At 59.4% G+C, this 18,595-nt stretch overlaps 1 protein-coding gene across 1 annotated transcript in view; it reads left to right on the plus strand.

Moving 5' to 3' along the window:
• The first annotated feature begins 4,798 nt into the window (after nt 1–4,798).
• Nucleotides 4,799–18,595, plus strand: part of SRC (SRC proto-oncogene, non-receptor tyrosine kinase) — a 31,298-nt gene continuing 17,501 nt past the window's right edge. Inside the window, exon 1 of the mRNA XM_049816165.1 lies at nt 4,799–4,911. The gene's annotated coding sequence lies outside the window, so the exon portion shown is untranslated. The remainder of the gene's footprint in view (nt 4,912–18,595) is intronic.

Below are 18,595 nucleotides of genomic sequence, written 5' to 3' on the forward strand. Positions count from 1 at the left end.
TGAGCATGGATCCAAATGTCATATGGTTTAAATTTTTCAGATTCAGACTTTGGCCTCCTTAGCCCATCCCTCGCTCGAAGGACCAAGACTGGATGATTAAGGGGAAACACCCTTGTGTCTGCTCCGGCTCCACTTGGCGCAGGCTGCAGCCGCTTGCGGGCCGGTAAGCAGCCGGGTGCTGGCAGGGAGGCTGCCTGGGACTCCTCTGCTGCTGAGGGAACGCCACAGCCCCCAGGGCAGGGTTCCCTGGATGTGGCTACCAGAGCTTTGCACTAGCCAGCCATCCCTCTGCTGCTCTGTTAGCAAAGCAGGCCAGAACAAGGGGTATAAATCTCATCTGGACAAGTTTCCTTGGGCTTTTCTGAACCGCTCTTTTCTATTGATACTGGGACTGGCCAAAAAGCAGAATTTCCACCGCTGGGAAATGCTAGCATTTTGCGTGCGGCTTTTCTGCTGAGCTGAGGCAAGAAGCAGAGGTGTCGGATTTTTGCCCGAATGAGCTATTCCAAGATATGTAATTCAGATTGTATCAAAACATCGTATTTTATCAGTCAGAAACCTGACGGAAATGTTGTGCCTCTATTGAACATGCAGATAATTTCCCCCCACAGCTGTTGAACTTGGTGCCTCCTTATCAAACATTAGCACATCACTGACTCAGTGGTTTCCCCCCCTCCAATCTCCCTCCCCCCCTATGGTCCTTTCCCCCAGTGAATTTTGCAGTGACACTTCCTGGCTGGGGCCACCTCGGTACTGGGGTTAAGGGCCCCTTTGGCACAGCAGACTGTCACCGCGCTGAGGGACACGACCGGGGCCTGAGCTGTCCTGAGCCCTCCTGGTGACTTCTCAGCTGGCCCTTTCTATTCTACAACCTGCGGGACGCTGGCGTTTGCCACTCAGCTCCTGCAGCCCTGTTGCCGAGTGAGGGAGCGAATGGCCAGAATTAGCATTTCTGCCATGAAATATGGCCGAATGGCTCGTACTGCAGGAATTATTCTGGTCAATCCCCCTTAGTAAATCAGCTCGTGAGCTCATAACTGCAGCTTCCCTGACGGGGCTGGTGGTGCCAATCATTTGCCATCACACGCTTGCTATTTGTAGGGCTGTAAAGCTCAATGATCGTAAAATCTCAGGGCAAGAGCCATGGCTGCTTCTGCATCTGTCCAGCATCTCAAACACAACCATTATATTATTAATAGTAATAATTTGTGCAAATATATTTGGAATTTGCAGTGAACAAAATGCAACTGGCCTCAGGAACAGAATCCATTAGACAAAACTTATTCACGCTTGCCAAGGGGATGCTTAAAAATAAATCTGGCTGGAGATGAATGGATGTTTTGTTGTAAAACCACAGCTACGTTGGAGAGGTCAGGATTCGGATCAATTACTGGACCCAAAAAGCACCCTTTTACTTTGCAGGAAGATTTCAGGACCCCCTGGAGCAGTTTGATCTGCACACCTGGAGGGGGAAGGAGCCACATACGTACTTACTCATGAGCGTGACAGTGCTCTGGCCGTCATAACTCTCATTCTTCTTTTTCCTGATGAAGCTCATGTAAAGGTCAGCAAGAAAGCACAGAAATACCTGAGCACGTCTTGATTTCTTGTTAGAATATAATTTCAAGATGTGAATAACTGAACTACCATAAATATTCCGTGCTACTTTTTTTTAATTTGAAAGTACCTGGTTTGAAAGTTTCTGTAACCCTCTTCCTCTTCCCAAGGTGGGTTTTATCAGTGCTATTTAAAAGTGAAGAGAAAGAATCATCTCAAGAAAATAAGTTTCAGGGAAGAGACTGAAATCCCTAGTTGGGTAAAAAAAAACAAGTATGTGGATTAGACTGTTTAAAGATAGATACTTGGAGTGGGGCAGGAGTGAAGGGGAAGCGGGCGGCTGGGGGGTGTCCGTCAGGCTCAGGAGCTCACGGCTGAGCCAGGGACGCACTGAGGTGTGCTGGGTTGCTTAAACTTAAATGGTCTTAAATCGCATTATCGCCAGCACTGCATGTTTAATGTCAGAGTCCTGTGAGGGCACATTCCTGAATCTGAGCCCAAAAGATAAGAGGCTGGTTTTAGAGAGTATCTATTTGCCATTTTAAATTTGCACATTGGCATCTTCTTCGAAGAAGAGATTATGTCGTGAAGTTGGTCTGGCGTGTAAAAAGGCACAGTGCCTTTGCTGTTTGCCTTCCAGCAACAGGCCAGCACCGCCAGAGATGAATACGATTGTAGGACAGCCTGTAGAAATGGAGTTGATTGCAAAAGAGGAAAACAAAATTCAAATATTTATAAGTCATAATTGCATCTTAGATTTGGGTCTGGATCCAGTAGAGGCTGAGTCATCCTAACCAGCTCACCCGGGGCTGGGGCCGGGTCCCTGCTCCCCCTGGGCATTCTCCCCTCCAGCAGCTGCTCACGCCTGCTAGGGGACTGCAGGAGCGTGTGCTCCTGGGATCAGGAAGGAAAGGGGAGCGTCCCCGTGTCCCTGTGCAGGCACAGTGGGGTGAAGGCGTGGGGGACCCCAGGCATCGACGTGCCCCACTCTTTGCCCTACAGTATGACCCAAGTATTAACGTGTAAGTGAGCAGAGCGGTACCCCGGGGCTGCCCCACGCCACGCAGTTAATTCCTTAATCCCACATCGAGGTTAGGTCGAGGAATCCCTCCCTACACATCCCCACGCCAGCCGGATAGCGGATAGGGGTGGTGGCTATGAATTAACACCCCAAATAAGCCTCAGTACAAACCGGGCTGAGGTTTGATGCTCCGGCAAGGAGCAAGCAGGGCCCCTACCACCAACCCAGCTGCTCTCCAGCACCAGCCACCCCACTGGTGTGCGGGGAGCCCGGCTACCCTCTCCCAGCCCTGGGAGGGAGCTGAGAGGCAGGAGGGAAAGCCACAGCCCTGCGGGGCTCAGCCCGGCTGCAGGGACCTTATCAGCAGGCGGCTCCTCCCAGGGAAGGGCCCCTCTACGATGTGCTGGCCAGGGGTGATGGATCGGTGTGTGCGTGACTCCTTGTTCCTGGTGACTCATGGATTCGCTGGCCTTTGCCAGTGTCATGGGAAATATTTTTTTAATAACTCAAAAGAACAAGGCGGGGGGGGGTGTTAGGAAACAGAAAGAAAAACTCCACCACATAGTTCTCTGAAACTTCTTAACTTCCCAAATTGTTTCTGAAGTGTCAGGTCTTTCTTAGAGTAATGGAGTTTTCAGAAATTCCTGCGGAGTGGCTGCAAGGGTTGGAGAGAGGGGTGGGCAGGGAATGATGGAGGCAGTGCTGGCTGTGGAAATACAGCCCAGGGGTCACCGGAGCCGGCCAGCAGCTAAGCGTGCCTCATAAACCAGCTAAATGGGGGGTTAAAGGAGCGGGCTGCTTCACTCCAGTTCTTCCTGAGGATAAAGTGACAGGGAACACCGTAGTGGATCGCTAACGGGGGAGGTGGGAGGGCTGCCAGCGCCGCTGAGCTGGTCGGGCAGCCCCGACGGGCCCAGGGCAGGCGTCGGTGTGCCCGGCTGAGCCCTGAGCCCCGGCACTGCTCTGCACCGGGGCAAAGCTGGGCATTTTCCACCTCCTCCCGGCGCTGGAAGGGGAAGGTGCTGAGAAGCAAGGGGAGGGACGGCTGGAACACTCCCCGTGTGCCCACCTGCCCGAGCGGGACTCGGGGGGACCCGCGCCTCACCTGGCCCTGCACAGGGTGATGCTGCCAGCCGGGGACTGGGCACCCCAGGAACACCCACAGCTCCGTGCCGTCTCGTTTCGGAGCCTGGCACCGGCTGCAGGGGCGACCTGGGGGTGTATTAACCCAAAGCCAGGGCAGATGCCCCAGCGGGGCACAGCCACCTTTGCGTGCCAGCGCTGCCTCCAAAGGGCCTCACAGCTACCCCGGGTTCCCCGGGGAGGTCCAGAACGTGGTTTATCTTTCTCTGTTTTTCTCAACGCTGAAGTTTTGCCTCCTTCTGACTTCCGAGATGGGGCAACGTGGATTGCAGCCCCCTGGGACGGCAAGGTGTCCCTCCTGGGGATGGAGATGCACAGATTCAAGTGCAGAATCTGACAAAAGAGCGTTTCTCCCTGCCGTCCGCCGTGTGTTAGAACCGTTCAATAAAGCAAACCCCAACCCAGCCGGGTTTTAACCCTCTGCAAATCACTCCTCGCGTCTGTTCCCAGCTCTGGCTTCCAGGTAAACACAACAACGCAGCCCGCCGGGGCGAGGAGCGCCGGGCTCGGGTGGGAGAACCGCAGCGCCGCGGGGAGCCCAGAGCCCCCCCCCGGCCCCCCAGCCCCTCACTCGCGGGGCCGCGCAGGGCGACGCGCACAGAGGACCCAGGCCGCCGCTCCCACGCGTGTCCCCGGCGCGACCAGGCGGTTCCCTCCGCCGCGGGCCGGGGTGCGGCGGCAGAGCCCGCGGCGAGGGCGGCCCCTCGTCCGCTGCGCGCCCCGCGGAGCCCGGCTGGCCGGAGCCTTCTCCCTTAAAAAAAAAAAAAAAAAAAAATCAACAAACCCCACGGAGGGGAGGGGCTGCTGCTTTTTTCCCCCATCCGCCGTTTCCGGTTTGCTGCCATATTCCTCTTTTTTTTTTTTTTTTTTTTTTTTTTTCTCCTTTTTCCCCTCCCCTGGGTTGCCCCCCCCCCCCCGCCCCGGAGAAGGGGTGAGCGGGGGCGGGCGAGGCAGCAGCGCGCCGGATCCGCGGCGCTGCGCGATGCTGCTGCTGCTGCTGCCGGCGGCGCAGCCCTGAGCGCCCGGCGCGGCTCGGCCCGGTGCGGGCACCCAGCGCGGCGGCGGCGGCGGCGGCGGCGGCGGCGGGGGCGGCGGGGGGCGGCGGCCGCGCCCCCGGCGCGGAGACAAAGCCGGGGCCGAGCGCTGGAGGCGAGCGGCGGGGCCGGCCCCGCTGCGCGCACAGGCGGGAGGTGAGCGGGCGGCGGCGGCTGTGGGGGTCCGGCGGGGGGATGGCCGGGGTCCGGGTGCGGGGGGTCCGGCGGCGGGGGGGGGGGGGGTGGCCGGGATCCGGGTGCGGGGGGTCCGGCGCGGCGATGCCCGCGGTCGGGTAGAGCTGGTTGTGGGTCCGATGGGGGGATGCCGGCAGTTTGGGTCCAGCCGAGGATGCCCGGGCTCCGGTGGGGCGGCTGTGGGTCCGGCAGCGGGAGATGCCCGCAGTCCAGTGAGCTGGCTATGGGTCCCGGCGGGGGATGGTGGCGGTCTGGCTGTGGGTTTCGGTGGGGCGGCTGTGGGTCCAGCGGCGGATGCACATGCTCTCGTGGGTCAGCTGTGGGTCTGGCTGGGGATGCCACTGTCTAGCGGGGAAGATACGGCCCCAGCCGGGGATGCTGAGGGTCCGGCGGGGCGGCCGTGGGGTCCGGCGGGGCGGCAGTGCCTGCCCGCAACTCCCCTTTGTTGTGATCGGGGGCTGTGGGGGACCCCCGGGAGCACAGGGCGGGGAGAGCCGGGCTGTATGTAGGCCAGGACATGAAATATTCATCGCCCCCCTGCTTTGATGTCTCCTGATCCGCTTCCCTCGTCGTGTTTGCTCACCGGTAATTCTGGGGCTTGTGTCCAGCCCCGGTGGGCCTGGGGAGCTGTGGCCGGCCGGGCTTCTTTCTCACTGTGCCCCTCGCCGGGGCTGGCTGGCTCCAGCCTGCCGGGGGGCTGCAGAGCCCCGGGTTGCCTGATGAATGGCTTGATCCAGCCGGGAAGTTCGTTCCCCCGTCGCAGCCTGGGCGATCCAACCCCCGTGTATGGCTGCGAGCGGTGGCACTGGCCTGTCCCCACCGTCCCCGTCACGGCCCCCAGTGCCACGGAAGAGCATCGTGGGTTTCACCCTGAACCACACTGGGGTGGGGATGGTCTTTTATCCCTGCTCGCTGTCCGGGGGACTGTGCGGGAGCTCGGGCAGACTGTGCTGCATCCTGGTGCCGTTTGGGACGGGGACGGGGGGGGCGGCCTGCGGGGATGGGGCCCACCGCACAGGACTGTGTGCGCTGGGGACAGGGGCTGGAGCGGGGGTGGCATCTCGTGGCGCTGAGCCTGGCGCGGTCCAGGCTGGTACCGAGCATCACCTCGGGGAGCTGCGCAGCCTCCTGCGAGACTCGCTGGAAATAAGTGGGGATCTGCTGCATCTCCCCGCGTTTTGCTGGCCCTGCACAGCGCACTCCTCCCCCGGCCCTTCCTCACCCCGGCGGCTGCTGTGGTGTGCCAGGGCTCAGCCCCCTGGACTTGGGGCCAGGAGGTGACTGTGGTCCCGGTTCCAGTCCCAGTCCTGGTCCTGGTCACAGTGCTGGTGAGCAGCAGTAAAGGTCGTAGGTGACCGGCTTGTGCTATCCTGTGTGTGCCACTGGCTCACTCGTCCTCTTGGGTCCCCAGGAGCAATGCAAAGGAAGGGACATGATGTGGCTGCTCAGTGCAGCCGGGGGGCCCCCCAGGACAGGTCCCACTGCCTGTGGCATTAGGAGCTGGGGGCAGTGGAGGGTGCAGAGCCTGGGGGGTTCCTGGGGCGAGCTCCTGCCTGGGGCCGGCACTGCCTGTGCAGCGGGGACAGGGACAGCACAGCACATACCCAGCAGTGCTGTATGCAAACTGAGCTGTGGGAAGGTGGCAACAAAATACTTGATTTTTTTTTTAATTTTTTTTTTCCTTCCCCCTGCCTGGCTGGTGCTCCCCAGAGGAGGAGGTGTATGGCAGAAGGCAGCTGGAGGGCTTTGTCCCTCTCCTCTCAGCCGAGGAGATGCCCGCTGCCAGCAGTGACCAGTGCACGGGTAGGAGAACCGAGTCATGACAAACCCTCCTGAGGTCCAGCCGTTAATGATGGAAGCTGTCCGTCCCTGCCGGACTTGGAGACCCCCCTCAGCACCCGGTGGCTCAACATGCGCCTGGGGCCCCCGTGCATCATGTGTTGGTCAAACAAGGGTGAGGGGCTGGCAGGGCTCTCTGGGGAGGTGTGAGGATGGGGACATGCAGGGGGACATCAGAAATGTTGCACTTTAAAGCAATATCCTTTTTGTTATTTCCACCGTGGGACTGGTCCCAGCGCCTTTGCAGCCGGAGAGGCTGATCCTGGGCTGCCTTGCACTAAGCCAGCTGTTCTGCGCCACTTCGTGCTGGCTCAGGATCTGGCCCATAGCAAAACCTTGGCCATTCGGTGCGTCTGAGAGGAGGCTTGTATGCTGGCTCCCCGGGGAGCCGCATCTCTGTAATCATTAGCCAGTTAATGCTCGTTTGTCAGAGAAGGGCACCTTTGCTTGAAAGATCGAGGGTTGGTTCCCGGTTCCAAGCTTTGACCCGGGAGCAGCAGGGCAGAGGCTCTTCCAAACACCTTGCCTCAGTGGCTTTGCCAAAACGCAACCCAGTGATTTTCTTTTTTTTTTTTTTTTTTTTTTGGAGACGGGGTTATTTATGGGCTGGCGCAGCAGCAGCTAAGGGAAGTCCAATGTTCCCTGTCTCGATCGTTAGTGGCCTTGCAGTGCTCCCTGTGTGATGGAGATGCCCTAACGATAGCTCTGCCCTTTAATGACTTTGTGCCTGAGTGATGGAAAATCATAGAGGTACCGTGGGGAGGCAGAAAGGGCCATCCCAGTCCCCGGCCAGGGAGCTGGGGGGTGAGATGAAGAGAGGGCTGCAGTTCATGGTGACTGACCTACGCAGAGGCTCTGCTGCGGAGACAACAGGCTCCTTTGCTGCCTTGGTGGCACAGAGGGGACATCAGCAGTCCTGAGGCGGGGATGGCCTTTAGCAGTGTGAGCAGCTCCCGGGAAGCAGAGCTGTTTCGCTGGGCTCACCGAGGTGAGGAGGGGGTGAACCATGGGGCTGCTGTGCCTCCAAAATCCTGTCTGCCTCTCCCTGCTACTGGTGCCAGGATCACGCCTGGCCTTTGAAGTCATCACAGAGCTAAAACTCTTATCTAATGAGACCTGAAGGACTTGGTCTGTAACCTCTCTCATTTTAAGGACCAGCAAATGCCTGTAACATCTTTGAAAGAGAAAAGGTAGGAGTGAACAAACAGTCTGCGCCTCCTCCCACCGTGTCTAAGGGGGAAAAAACCCCTGAGCATCGCTGGGACAAAGCGCCGTACTCCTGGCATCGCTGGGGGAAATTTGAAAGCCTATCTGAAGCGCTATTGTTTCCTGTACTGTCTATTTTACAGCTCGGTTTCCAACTTGTTCCTTTATCTCTCGGCACAATTTCCCATCTGAGCTCGCTTCCGCAGCACTCCACATCTCACCCCGGAGTCCGCCTGGAGACACGTCCAGCGTGCATCCCATCAGCCACGGGAAACGGCCTCGGCAGACAGCGGCATGTCCCCGTGGCCCGTGCTGCTCCGTGCAGGAGAGATCCCTTTAATCTGATGCCCAGAGAGCAGCTTGAACCTCTGGATGGAAATAACCATCCTTGCATGGCTGTTACTGGGACAGGAGTGGGGACTGTAGCTGTTTCCAGTCCAAACTCCTCTTTTTGACTGCCTGTAGCTGTGGGTGGTGCAGACTAACTCCCCTGGGCTCGCATCTTGCTGAAGTTTCCGCCCATCAGCAAAAAATGTGCAGTGTATCGTGGGGCTATTTTAAAGTGGGCCTCAGAAAAATAATAATGCCTTTGGTCCTTCATCTTTTAAATGGGTGGCAAGCTTTGAGATAGTCCCGTATATTGTGTGCTTAGGAGGGGGGAAAGAAAAAATAATTAATTGGCTGAGCATGGCTATGTCAGTGTGGGCTGCAGTCGGTGCTCGGGTGCACCCAGGCCCCCGACTTGGCCCCGTGTTGGCACAGGCGACCTCGGCGCCGGCTGCAGCGGGAACCAGTGCTGCTTTGCACATGCCTCTGCACACGCATGCTTTGAAAATAAAGCCCTGAAACAGATTTCAGGAACAAATGTGGTTTGAACCTGGGCCAGGAACCAGGACCTGCAAATCTGCGTCTTGCACTGACTTCCCTGCAGGCTACGGATCTCCTGGCTGCCCTCGCTGCGGAGCGGGGAGGTGTTTGTGAGGGCTGGGGGCTGGCAGGGCTGCCACGGGGTATTGGCCGCTGGGCAGAGGGTGGGCCGGTTGTTGATTTTAATTCAGACCTTAAAGAGATTTGCCCAAGCCCCTTGGCTCCAGGTGGTCTCGGTGGAGATGCAGCATCCGAAATATCTGTAGGCTGGTGTGCGGGATCCGCGGGCTTGTCTGGAGGAATTTGAGGAACAGAAGCCCCTGGTTGTTTAAGGCAAAAATATAAGAAATGGGGCACGTGTGTAGTGAGCCTGCCCTCGCCTCGCAGCCAGGGAACCGGTGGAGGTTTGGACAAGGCGTGCAGCCTGGCACGTGTGGGCCCCCACGCCAGGAGGGCACCAGGATGGCTTTGGGGTCCGCAGCAGAGGGCGAGCAGCCTTGCTGGGTCGGTGCCTCTGCCCACGCGTGACACGGGGACACTTGTGACTCAGGCCGTGCTGCGCTTCCTTCCCCACACTGCAAGTCTCAGAGGCTGCCCCTGAGTTTCCCAGCCCCGTCCCATGCTTGACCTGTTTTGGTCTCGCTCCCGTGACCGTGAGGTTTCAGCTGGCCTTGAGCCTGCTGCGTTAGGGCTGGATGGATGGAGGAAAACCTGACTGCGTGCTGCAAAAATAGCTTCCGCCTGGTGTGGCTGCTCCCATCCTTCCCGACCGTGTTTGGCAATCTCGGCCAGCAAAAACCTGGGCAATGAAGGTAAAAGCCCAGTGCTGCCATTGCCCCCTCCACCTTGAGGTTAACAAGTCCAGCCTATCTGGAGGCATGTGCCCCCTTTCCCACGCAGTGTCCCCCTTCCCAGGCCGTGCCCCAGTTTGGGGGCAGCGTGATGGGGTTGGGTCAGTGCTAAATTGATCCTAAAAACGTCTCACCTTGGGGCACACTTTAGCAGGAGTTTGGGGTTGCAGCACTGTGTCTGGGTTTCAGTGCTTCTGCACCTGGCAAGGAGCATTGTGTGCCTCAGTTTCCCCCAGGAGCGCCTGGGAAGCTGCCGTCGGAGGTTGGTGAGGCTTTACAGCCGGTGCGTGCCTCAGTTTCCCCCTCTCCCGCCCCTCCCTCACCTCAGCTGCACTGCCCTGCACCATGCCTGCACCATGGGCAAATCTCTTCCTTAGGCAGGGCAGATATAATTTGATCTACATGAAGCACCATCACCTTCCTCACCCACTCAGTTACAGCCTCTCAGATAGTGTTTTTGAAGACTTCCTCCCCAGACTGTGGCCCAGCTGGGCACCAACTTCCCCGGCTGAAACCTGCCCTCACAGCTTGGTGGTTTTGGGGTGCCGCCAGGCTGCAGCCGGTGCTGGCGGCAGCGGGATCGGGCAGTGCCATCCTGGGCTCTGGATGCTCCAGGGACGGAAGTGTGCGCTTGGCGACTTCTGCAAAAAATAAAAACCAACACAAAAAGGCTGTCAGAGTTGCTCCCTGCTTGGCCGGGCCCTTTCCTTCCCTCCCCCATCAGGCAAGTGTTGGCGGGGCCCTGCTGTGCCAGGGAAAGGATCGGGAAGCCTTGGCATGGCTGAGGGGGAGCTGCCGGTGAGCACCCTGCTGCGCCGGGCGAGGAGTGTGTCATGGGATGAGGAAGGGTGCGTACGTAGCTGCAAAAGTCACCGCGACCACAATGAGTTTAATGCTCCAACATTACGGGCAGTTGAGTTTGGAAGTGCGTGGGGTGGAAAGGCTTATGGTGCTGGGACCGGCGTGTGTGGCTGGGACCGGGCAAGAAGAGCTGCAGGGAGCTGCCTGCCCACTCCGGCTGCCTGCTCATGTGCACAGCCGTGTGTGGATGTGCATGCATGTGTGTGTACATACACTAATCTGAGCCCTTCTTGGTACTTTGGGGACGGGGATAGCTCTCGTGCCATGGTCTGGGTGGGCTGTGCTGAAGCCACCGTGAGCCACAGGTTATGGAAAGCAGAGGAGATGCACTTCGTCCCTTCATCCCTTCATCCCATCCCCGCAGGCTCTGCCCGAGGGCAGGGAAGGGGGCAGCTCCAGCTCGGGGTGGTTATTTTGGGTAGGAAGAGCAGCACGAGCGAGGGCTGGAGAGATGCCATGGGAGGGTGCAATGTCCACGAGCAGCTCGTCCCACACCACTGGCTGGTGTCGGCAGCTCAGGGCTGGTCCCATCCACCTCGCCTGTAGCCCATCTCAGATCCCCACCACCGCTGCAGTGAGCGGTGCAGGGCCAGGAGGTGTGCGGAGCCCGGCTCTCCCCTCCAGGAGAGGCAGGGATAAAAGACACCAGCTCAGCGTTTTTCTTTGTTTTTCATCTGCTCGGGCTGTTTAGAGCGAGCACCATAGCTGCACCTCCCAGCAAGCTCCTCTCCCGGCAGCTCCAGTGGAGCTGCTGAGCATCGTGCTCACCCCAGGAGCGGCTGGGGAATCTGACGCGGCTTTTTGGCTATGGAAATGCTGTCCGGCGCTGGCTGATCTTCTCCTTTTGCTCCTCGAGACCCTCCCTCGTTGCTTCCTCTGACGCATCCTGAGCGAGTTGCTTTGTTTTGGTGGTGCAGATGGGAGTGGCTGTGGGGACCAGCATCTCTCGGGGCTCTGCCACCAGCAACATCCAGGCTCTCTGGGCACGCTTTCGTGTGGGGTCTGACGGTGCTGAGACCAGAGCCACGGTCCTGGGCTGTGACCATTGCTGCGGGAGCTGCTCCCGGTCCCATCCATGCCCGCGGAGGTGAAAGCAGGAGTTGAGCGCGCATTGCTGGAGGCTGATCCTGATCACCCAGCCTTGACCTGCAGCCGCCCGCTGCGCCTGTAGCATGTGTGCATTAGGGCTGGTGGCCCCGTGGTTCCCCAGAGCACATAGCTTGTGTCAGGTGAATGCCCCAGAGTCCCAAAGTAACCCGGGAAAATAAGCCAATAATCAGCATAAATTCGCTGTGTGAGATCCTGCTTATTTGTTTGGAACTGCTCAGGGGTCTGCAAAGTGGGAAGTGTTGGAAATTGGTGATGGAGGACCCTTGGTCTCTGCTTGGCTTCTCCTTCACACCCTCCTGTTGCCGTGAACCCTGCGTGTGTCCTGCCAAGCCCCTGTGGCTCCCAGCCGGGAGCGGGGCGATGCCTGGCCCCACAGGGTTTGTGTTGAGGGTGCAAATACCCTCCCTGCATTTGCCCGTTTTCACCAGCAAGTGTTTCAGTTCCTATTCCATGTCAGGAGGGTTGCTAGAAGGTTTCCTGCCATGGGGGTCCCGCAGGACCCCTTTGCAGGGCTGGTGGGGCTGCAGCTCCAGCCCCAGAGGGCCAGTGGAGCCCCAGGGAGCTCCTCTCCTCACTGGACTGGATGGGCTGGTTTCTCTGAAAGTGGAAATGTTTTAGCAGTGACGCCAGCCTGGCCAGGGGTGGTTGTAACTTGCTCAGATCCGGAGCTTTTCTGCCTCCTGCGTGTTCCTTGCCCCCTTCCCTCCCCCTGCCCTGGGGATTTGCCGCCTGCCTGCTCTGCCATCCTTGCCCGGGGGTGAAATGGCTGCCGCGCTGTTGGGTGCTGTCGGGTGCGGCAGTCCTCGAGCCCAGGCACGCGCAGGTGGCGGCACCGTTTTGGCCGGATCTGAGCCACCCGTGAGTCACATCAGCCTCTCGCTGCCACCTGCCCCTTCCCCAGGAGCTGGCCAGAGGGTGGGCTGGGTGCTGCGGCACGGCCATCCCCAGAGAGCACCCGGGGCAGATGTCCCCTTCCAGAAAGCAGAAGCAAACTCTTGTTTCCCGAAGCCTGAGGCTGGCCACGCTGGGAGAGGCGCTGCAGAAATGGGGAACAGAAATCTTCCCTCCTCCTCAAGAGGCTAGCTTGTGTCACCGCATCTCCGTCACCCTCTGCAGTGGGGCTGCCCGGTCCCTCGTCCTGGTGCTTCACCTGGAGGAGGATGGGAACGGCGTTGATGTGATGGGGGCATGGGAAACTGGGGAATTAGGTGGCGGGTGGTAGGAGTACGCGGATGCCGGCATGCCTGAGGGCTAATATTTAAAATGTACATTTTGGGGGGCATTGAACCCCCAGTGCTGAGCTAGAGGGCTGTTTTGGGGAAGCATAACCCCATGGCTGCAGAAAGTCCCAGTGGATGGGAGCTCCAGCTCCTAGTGCTGGCCTGGCTTGACATCCGCGCTCCCTGGCCCCACAGGCGCTCCCGCCCTTGGAAGCATTTCCTTTCTGTTTTCTTTTCCTGGTCTTGGCAGGAGAGTGGTGCCCTCATCACCTGCCTCGAAGAAGCCAGCTTCAGGTTAATGTAGGCCAAAGGTTTTGTGTGCCTTTGGAAAGCATTTACTGGGGCTGGTTGGGCAATTCCTGGCTTTGGCTGGTGTCCTGGTGGGAATGCTGGGAAGCACAGGCTGAGTCGGGCTGGGAGGCACCGGTAGGCATCCCTGCTCTGGCCCAGATCAGTGCCAGTGAGGTCAGGCTGCACAGCACCCAGCCAGCTTTGAGCATCTCCTGCTGGAGATCCCACTGCCTCTCCAGCCCCTGTTCCTGTGCTGGACCACCCCTTGTGGTGTGACAGCTTTTTTTTCCCGTCTCTCATTGCCAGGATGCCCTTGCAGAAAGGGACGGGGGATGTGTGCTGGCCAGGAAGCGAGGTGCTCCTCACTCCCCCCGTGGCTCCCCTTTCCTGTGTGTGTGCAAGAGCAGGCTCAGGCTGGGTTTGCAGCACCTGTGTGTTTGTTCTCCGCCTGTCCCAGAGCTCTTCCAGAGCGCTCATGCATGGATAGCAGGAGGCAGTGGGGGCTCCGGGAGCCTTGAATCGACTTTCATTTCGTTCCTGACCCCGAACACTTCCTAGCAGCGCCCTGAACCCAGGGGTTCTCCTTTGGACCAGGGCATGGGGCTGGCAGAGCTGTGGGAGCCCTGATTTTTGGGGTGGCTTTGTTGCTGCACAGAGGTGGAAAGGGGTGGCGGGGCACCGCTGGCTGCTCACACTCCCTTGTCATAGCAGCGGCTTGCCGTGCAGCTCCCAGCACCCACCGCACAGCACGGCTGTGTGTGATGCTGAGGAGTGGTGTGCCAGGAGCTCCCACAAGCTTTGCTCGGTGGCGTGCCAGTCAGGAAAGGCACTCTGCCAGCTCCCTCTGGAGCCCTCCGCGCCACTCCGTGATGGACATTAAAAACCTGCTGCCTTGGAGGAAGCTTTGAGTGTGCACAGCTTTGCCGGCTCCCAGGGACCTGGTGCGTGGGGCCATAGGTGAGCATCGTGGTGGGTCAGCCCAGGCTGCCCGCATCCGCGTGCTGGGGGATCTGAAGACGTGGCCCCATCGGTACCCAGGTCTGCTGCAGTGCAGTGACGGCGATAGCAATGGCCACCTTCTCTTCTCCCACCCGTTGGGGGAGGAAAAGGCTTAAAACCAAGCACTTGGCAGCTCAGCACCAGCAAGCATAACTTGCCACACATCCCGCTCACTCCAGGCAGCTGGTTGCATTATTTCGGGGAGATAAGGCTTGTGACTTTTTCTTGCCAGCCTTACGCAAGATGGTGCTTGCTCTGCCCACTGTCGGGCTGCCCCTGCCCTCGCCCGGTTTAGAGGTGCTGCAGGGGTAGCGAGGGGGCACTGCCTGCAGCTGTGTGCAGCCGCTGGTGTTGGCAGATCCTCTGCCCATCGCCCTGGCAAGCCAAAATCTGCGTGTCGAGGGGCCGGCCCTGTGACCGGGATGAGCTAGTGGGGAGAGCTCGAGCTCCCTGCACGGCTCCCTGTGTGTGTATTTGGTGTTTCCCAGTTTCTTGGCCAGGTAAACATCTAGAACCTGCTTTTGTGCTTCTCAGGGCTTTGTTTTGGTCTTTTAAACTCCCTGTTTTGACATGTCTTTTGGAGGCATTTTGCATTGCTCCTGACTGTGACTCTCACCCATGCTTGAGGGGGGGTGAATTTGGATGGTTGATTTAATTATCCTTTCCCCTTTTGTGACCCACTGGCCCCTGCTAGCTTGGGCTGTGGAGCTTTAATTAAGATGGTTTTAAATTTAACGGGAGTTGACAGGGTCAGATGGGAGGGGCTGGGACTTACATATGTGGGGAGTGTGTAGCTGGGCCCCCGCACAGCAGCCGTGCTGCCCTCCCCTCTCTTCCACCAGCGAGTCCTTTCATCTGGGCGAGTTTTCCATCAGCCAGAGGAAGCAAGGGAGGGCTGGGGTGCCTTAACTCAGCTGCCTTCAACATAAAGTTGCTGGGCAAAGTGGGGGTCCTGGGGGAGCATCGGGGGCACCTGCCCACGGCTTCCCTGGTCCCCAAATTGGGGCCGAGAGATGAAGTGAGCATCTCTGCATCTCTCCTTCTGCTTTAGGAATCAGTGTAGGGGAGAAACAAGTGTCCTTGTGGAGGAGAAGGGCTGGAGGCACAATCCAGGCGTGCCCTCGCTGCGTCAGCCGGGCAGGGAGAGGATCTACAGCATCAAACTCTGTTATGCAGGGCTGGGGGAGCAGCTCCCCCTCTTCACCAGCCCTTCAGACTCATTGCAGCAGGGCTGGTCCCAGCCGGGCAGAGGTGTGCCCCTGTGTTGCCTCTTTGTACCGAGTAAAGCCCAATGGCATGGGACAGGGGACAGGAATTGCTTTTTCTACGGGGGACATGGTGACCTGCTGTATTCAGGTGGCAGGAGGGGATGGTGGGCTGAGCTGGGACAGCAAGGCTTTCCCCAAAGCACTGGGGGCTGTGCTGCTGTTCGCTGGCCCCCAGCCTTGATGCTTGCCATGGGAGAAGGCAAAACTTCAGTAGCATCCCCTGGGACCAAAGGGGAAAACGCTGTGAGAGTGTGTCCGGGGCTGCGTTTCTAACCAAAATGCAGGGAGGGAGCAGGGGGTGATGCAGGGAGGGGAACAGGGTGCCGGGGCGCTGGCTGTTCGGGTACCACCCTCGCAGCGGTTACGGCAGCGCCGGCCAAGCAGCAATTCATTGTCCCTGGCGCAGCGGCCACCGTCTCCCCGCGGCGCGGTGCTGCGGCACTGACCTCCCGTCTGGGTGCCGCGATTGGAGCGGGCAGCCCTGCCGCCTCTTCGTGCTGCCTGCGCAGGGGGACGGCGAAGCGCCCTTTGGCTCTTGGCTGCCTGCCGGCCTCCAACCTGGGATCTGTTTTTAACGGCACGCCTCGTAGGCGGCTTCTGTTTTGGCCTGAGTGGGTCTGGCCCGGCTGGACCCCGGTCCTGCTGGGAGAGGGTCGGTTGTGTACAAAGGGGGGGTGGAGCGGGTCGGGGTGGGTTTGGGATTGCTGCTCTCTGCTCCTTCCCATCCCCGCTGCCTGCTGCCGTGGGCTGGGTGCCGCCAGGCTGCTTTGTCTCGCCCGCCGTCCCGCGTGCTTCATTTTTCAGTCTGGCGTGAGACAGTTGCCATTATTAATCTCGCTGGGGCTTTGCGAGCCGGGGACACGGCTCGGCTTGCTCAGGCAGCGGGTGGGCACTGGTGTCCCTGGCCCCTCGCCCACCTCTCCCCCAGCACCCGCCCCATCCCGTCTGCCAGCGGTGCTGCTCAGCACCCACCCGGCTCCTTAGCAGCCCCAAGGACGGAGCCTGTTTTGCCGGAGATGTCTCCCTCCCCAAGGCTCGGTGTCTGGTGTTGGGCCCCAGCCTGTCGCGGCGTTTCCCAAGGTTTCTGCTTCTGCCTCGCAGAAGCCGTGCTGCTGTGTTTTGTCTGCTCCCAATCAGTGTCTTTTGTTAGTGTCTTTGAAAAGAAGATAAGATCGCTTCCCCCTCCGCCGCCAACCCGCTATCAGCCTGGCGTTACCACGGCCATTGTATCCTTGAGCGATCCGGACACAAGAGAAAACAGCCAGAGCGGGACCTCCGGAGAGCCGTGGTTCCCCTCGCTGTTCTCCTTCCAAGGGCATCTCTGCTGTGGGGAGGTAGGGCAGGGGATCGAGCCTTTTCCTGCATCCCAACTTGCCAGTCAGTTTGGGGGTGGGGGGGAGAGAAGCCCTGGGGATGCGGGTGTCAGAGGAGCGGGGATGCTGGGCAGGTCAGGCGGCATTTCCAGCGCCGGCGGCGGAGGATGGGGACGCCGCTGTCTCGTGTGCCGTGATCTGATCCGAGCTGAGTTGTGCAGCTGAGTGTGCTTCATTTATAATTGCTTTTGGAGAGGGGGGTGGGGGGGTGGCCTCTTGCTGGGGCTCTCTCCTTGCTGCGGCCTCTGCCCCGGGCAGGGTGTGTGGCTGGGCTCAGCCCTGGCACTCTCTCCTCCGGCTGCGGCTCAGCCCAGCTGTGGCCTGGGGGGTGGAATGGGGGGCCGGGAAGACCCTGAATGCAGAACCTGGCAGCACACAGAGACGTGTGGGGATGGCAGTGCTGGCAGGTTGCCTGAGCCTGGCCGTGGTCGGGCCAGCCATACGCTGGTTAGGCACGCAGCCCCACTGCTGAACGGGTGGCAGGGCTGTGCTGGGCCGTGCAGGGCTGCTGCCACGGCAGCTGCTTTCAGCCACCGAATACCCAAACCTGGGAGCGTGAGGGATGCAAGTGCATCCATCCGCCTGGCAGCTGTGCAGGGACCTGCCCCTTCCCCTTCGGAGGACCTTGCACCTCACCACCCCAGCGCGTGGCTGACCCCAGGCTGAGGCGTGTTTGGGTTTCCCTGGTGGCTTTTTTGGTCCTATTTTGCCTAAACACAGCCATGGCCTCCACAGCATGTGCCCGGGAGCCCAAGCAGCACAGCGTGCACGGGCGGCGGGGACACGGGCACCACGTGTGTACGTGGCGCAGCCTTATTTGTATGTGCTGCAGCTTGGAGTTGAGACTGCAGCTTCCCCCACCTTCCATCCCGCTGTGCAATTATTGCTAGTGAATATTAGTCAAGCACAAATTACAAACCATTCAAAGTCTTAAAGAGCTGTCAATCAGCTGCTGCTTATTATCCTAATCAAATGCACTAAAAATAGTGACAAAACTTATTAGCAGGGGGAAGGGGCAGACCATCAAAATAAAGCTGTGGTGTGGCACATCCTCTACCTGACAGCCACTGCCTCAGGCGCCCACCCAGCTAGAGGGACACGGGGTGGCTGCCTGGCACTACGCTGACCCCACGGAGGTTTGCTCAGTGGTTTCCACTATCACGCCGTGGCATTTTCAACGTAACAAGCCTGGTGTGCGTACTCTGGGGCCGCATGCCATAATCCAGGTAATGCACAGGCTGAGTGGATCGGGGCAGCTGGGGCAGCAGAGGCTGTGATGGCAGCCGGCAGTGCTGGGGGAAGAGCAGTGATTTCTTCTTTGCTGCCGTCTCTGTGTGGGCCCTCTCCTCGCTACGCCTTTGTGGCTCATGGTCCTTGCTTAAAGGCAGGAGGCTGCGGCTGGTCTCTCTTCCAGCCTTGCTCCCAGCAACTAGATGGCAGGGCAGCAAAAACCTGCCCGCCCTGTCCCCGTCAGTCTGGGGTGTTCCCCCTGGATGAGATGTGAAACCTGGGCTCCAGCCTTGGAGCAAGACAGGATCTCATTGGGATGCTGCTTAGGGCCATGAAGCTGGGGGTGCTGCGGGGGCTCAATCCCCTCTGCGCTAGGCAAGCCGAAACCCCTCGGGGGTAGCTGAAGCCTCTGCCTGGCACCGGGTGGGCAGGGCTGGCTGGAGAGAGATTTCCTTTTCAGTATGAGAGGGGGGGAGAAGGGGCAATTCCTGCAGGATCTGGGGGCTGGAAGGGGGTGGCAGAGCCAGGTG

Source organism: Accipiter gentilis, chromosome 14, assembly GCF_929443795.1.
Source record: "Accipiter gentilis chromosome 14, bAccGen1.1, whole genome shotgun sequence".
Lineage (NCBI taxonomy): Eukaryota > Metazoa > Chordata > Aves > Accipitriformes > Accipitridae > Astur > Astur gentilis.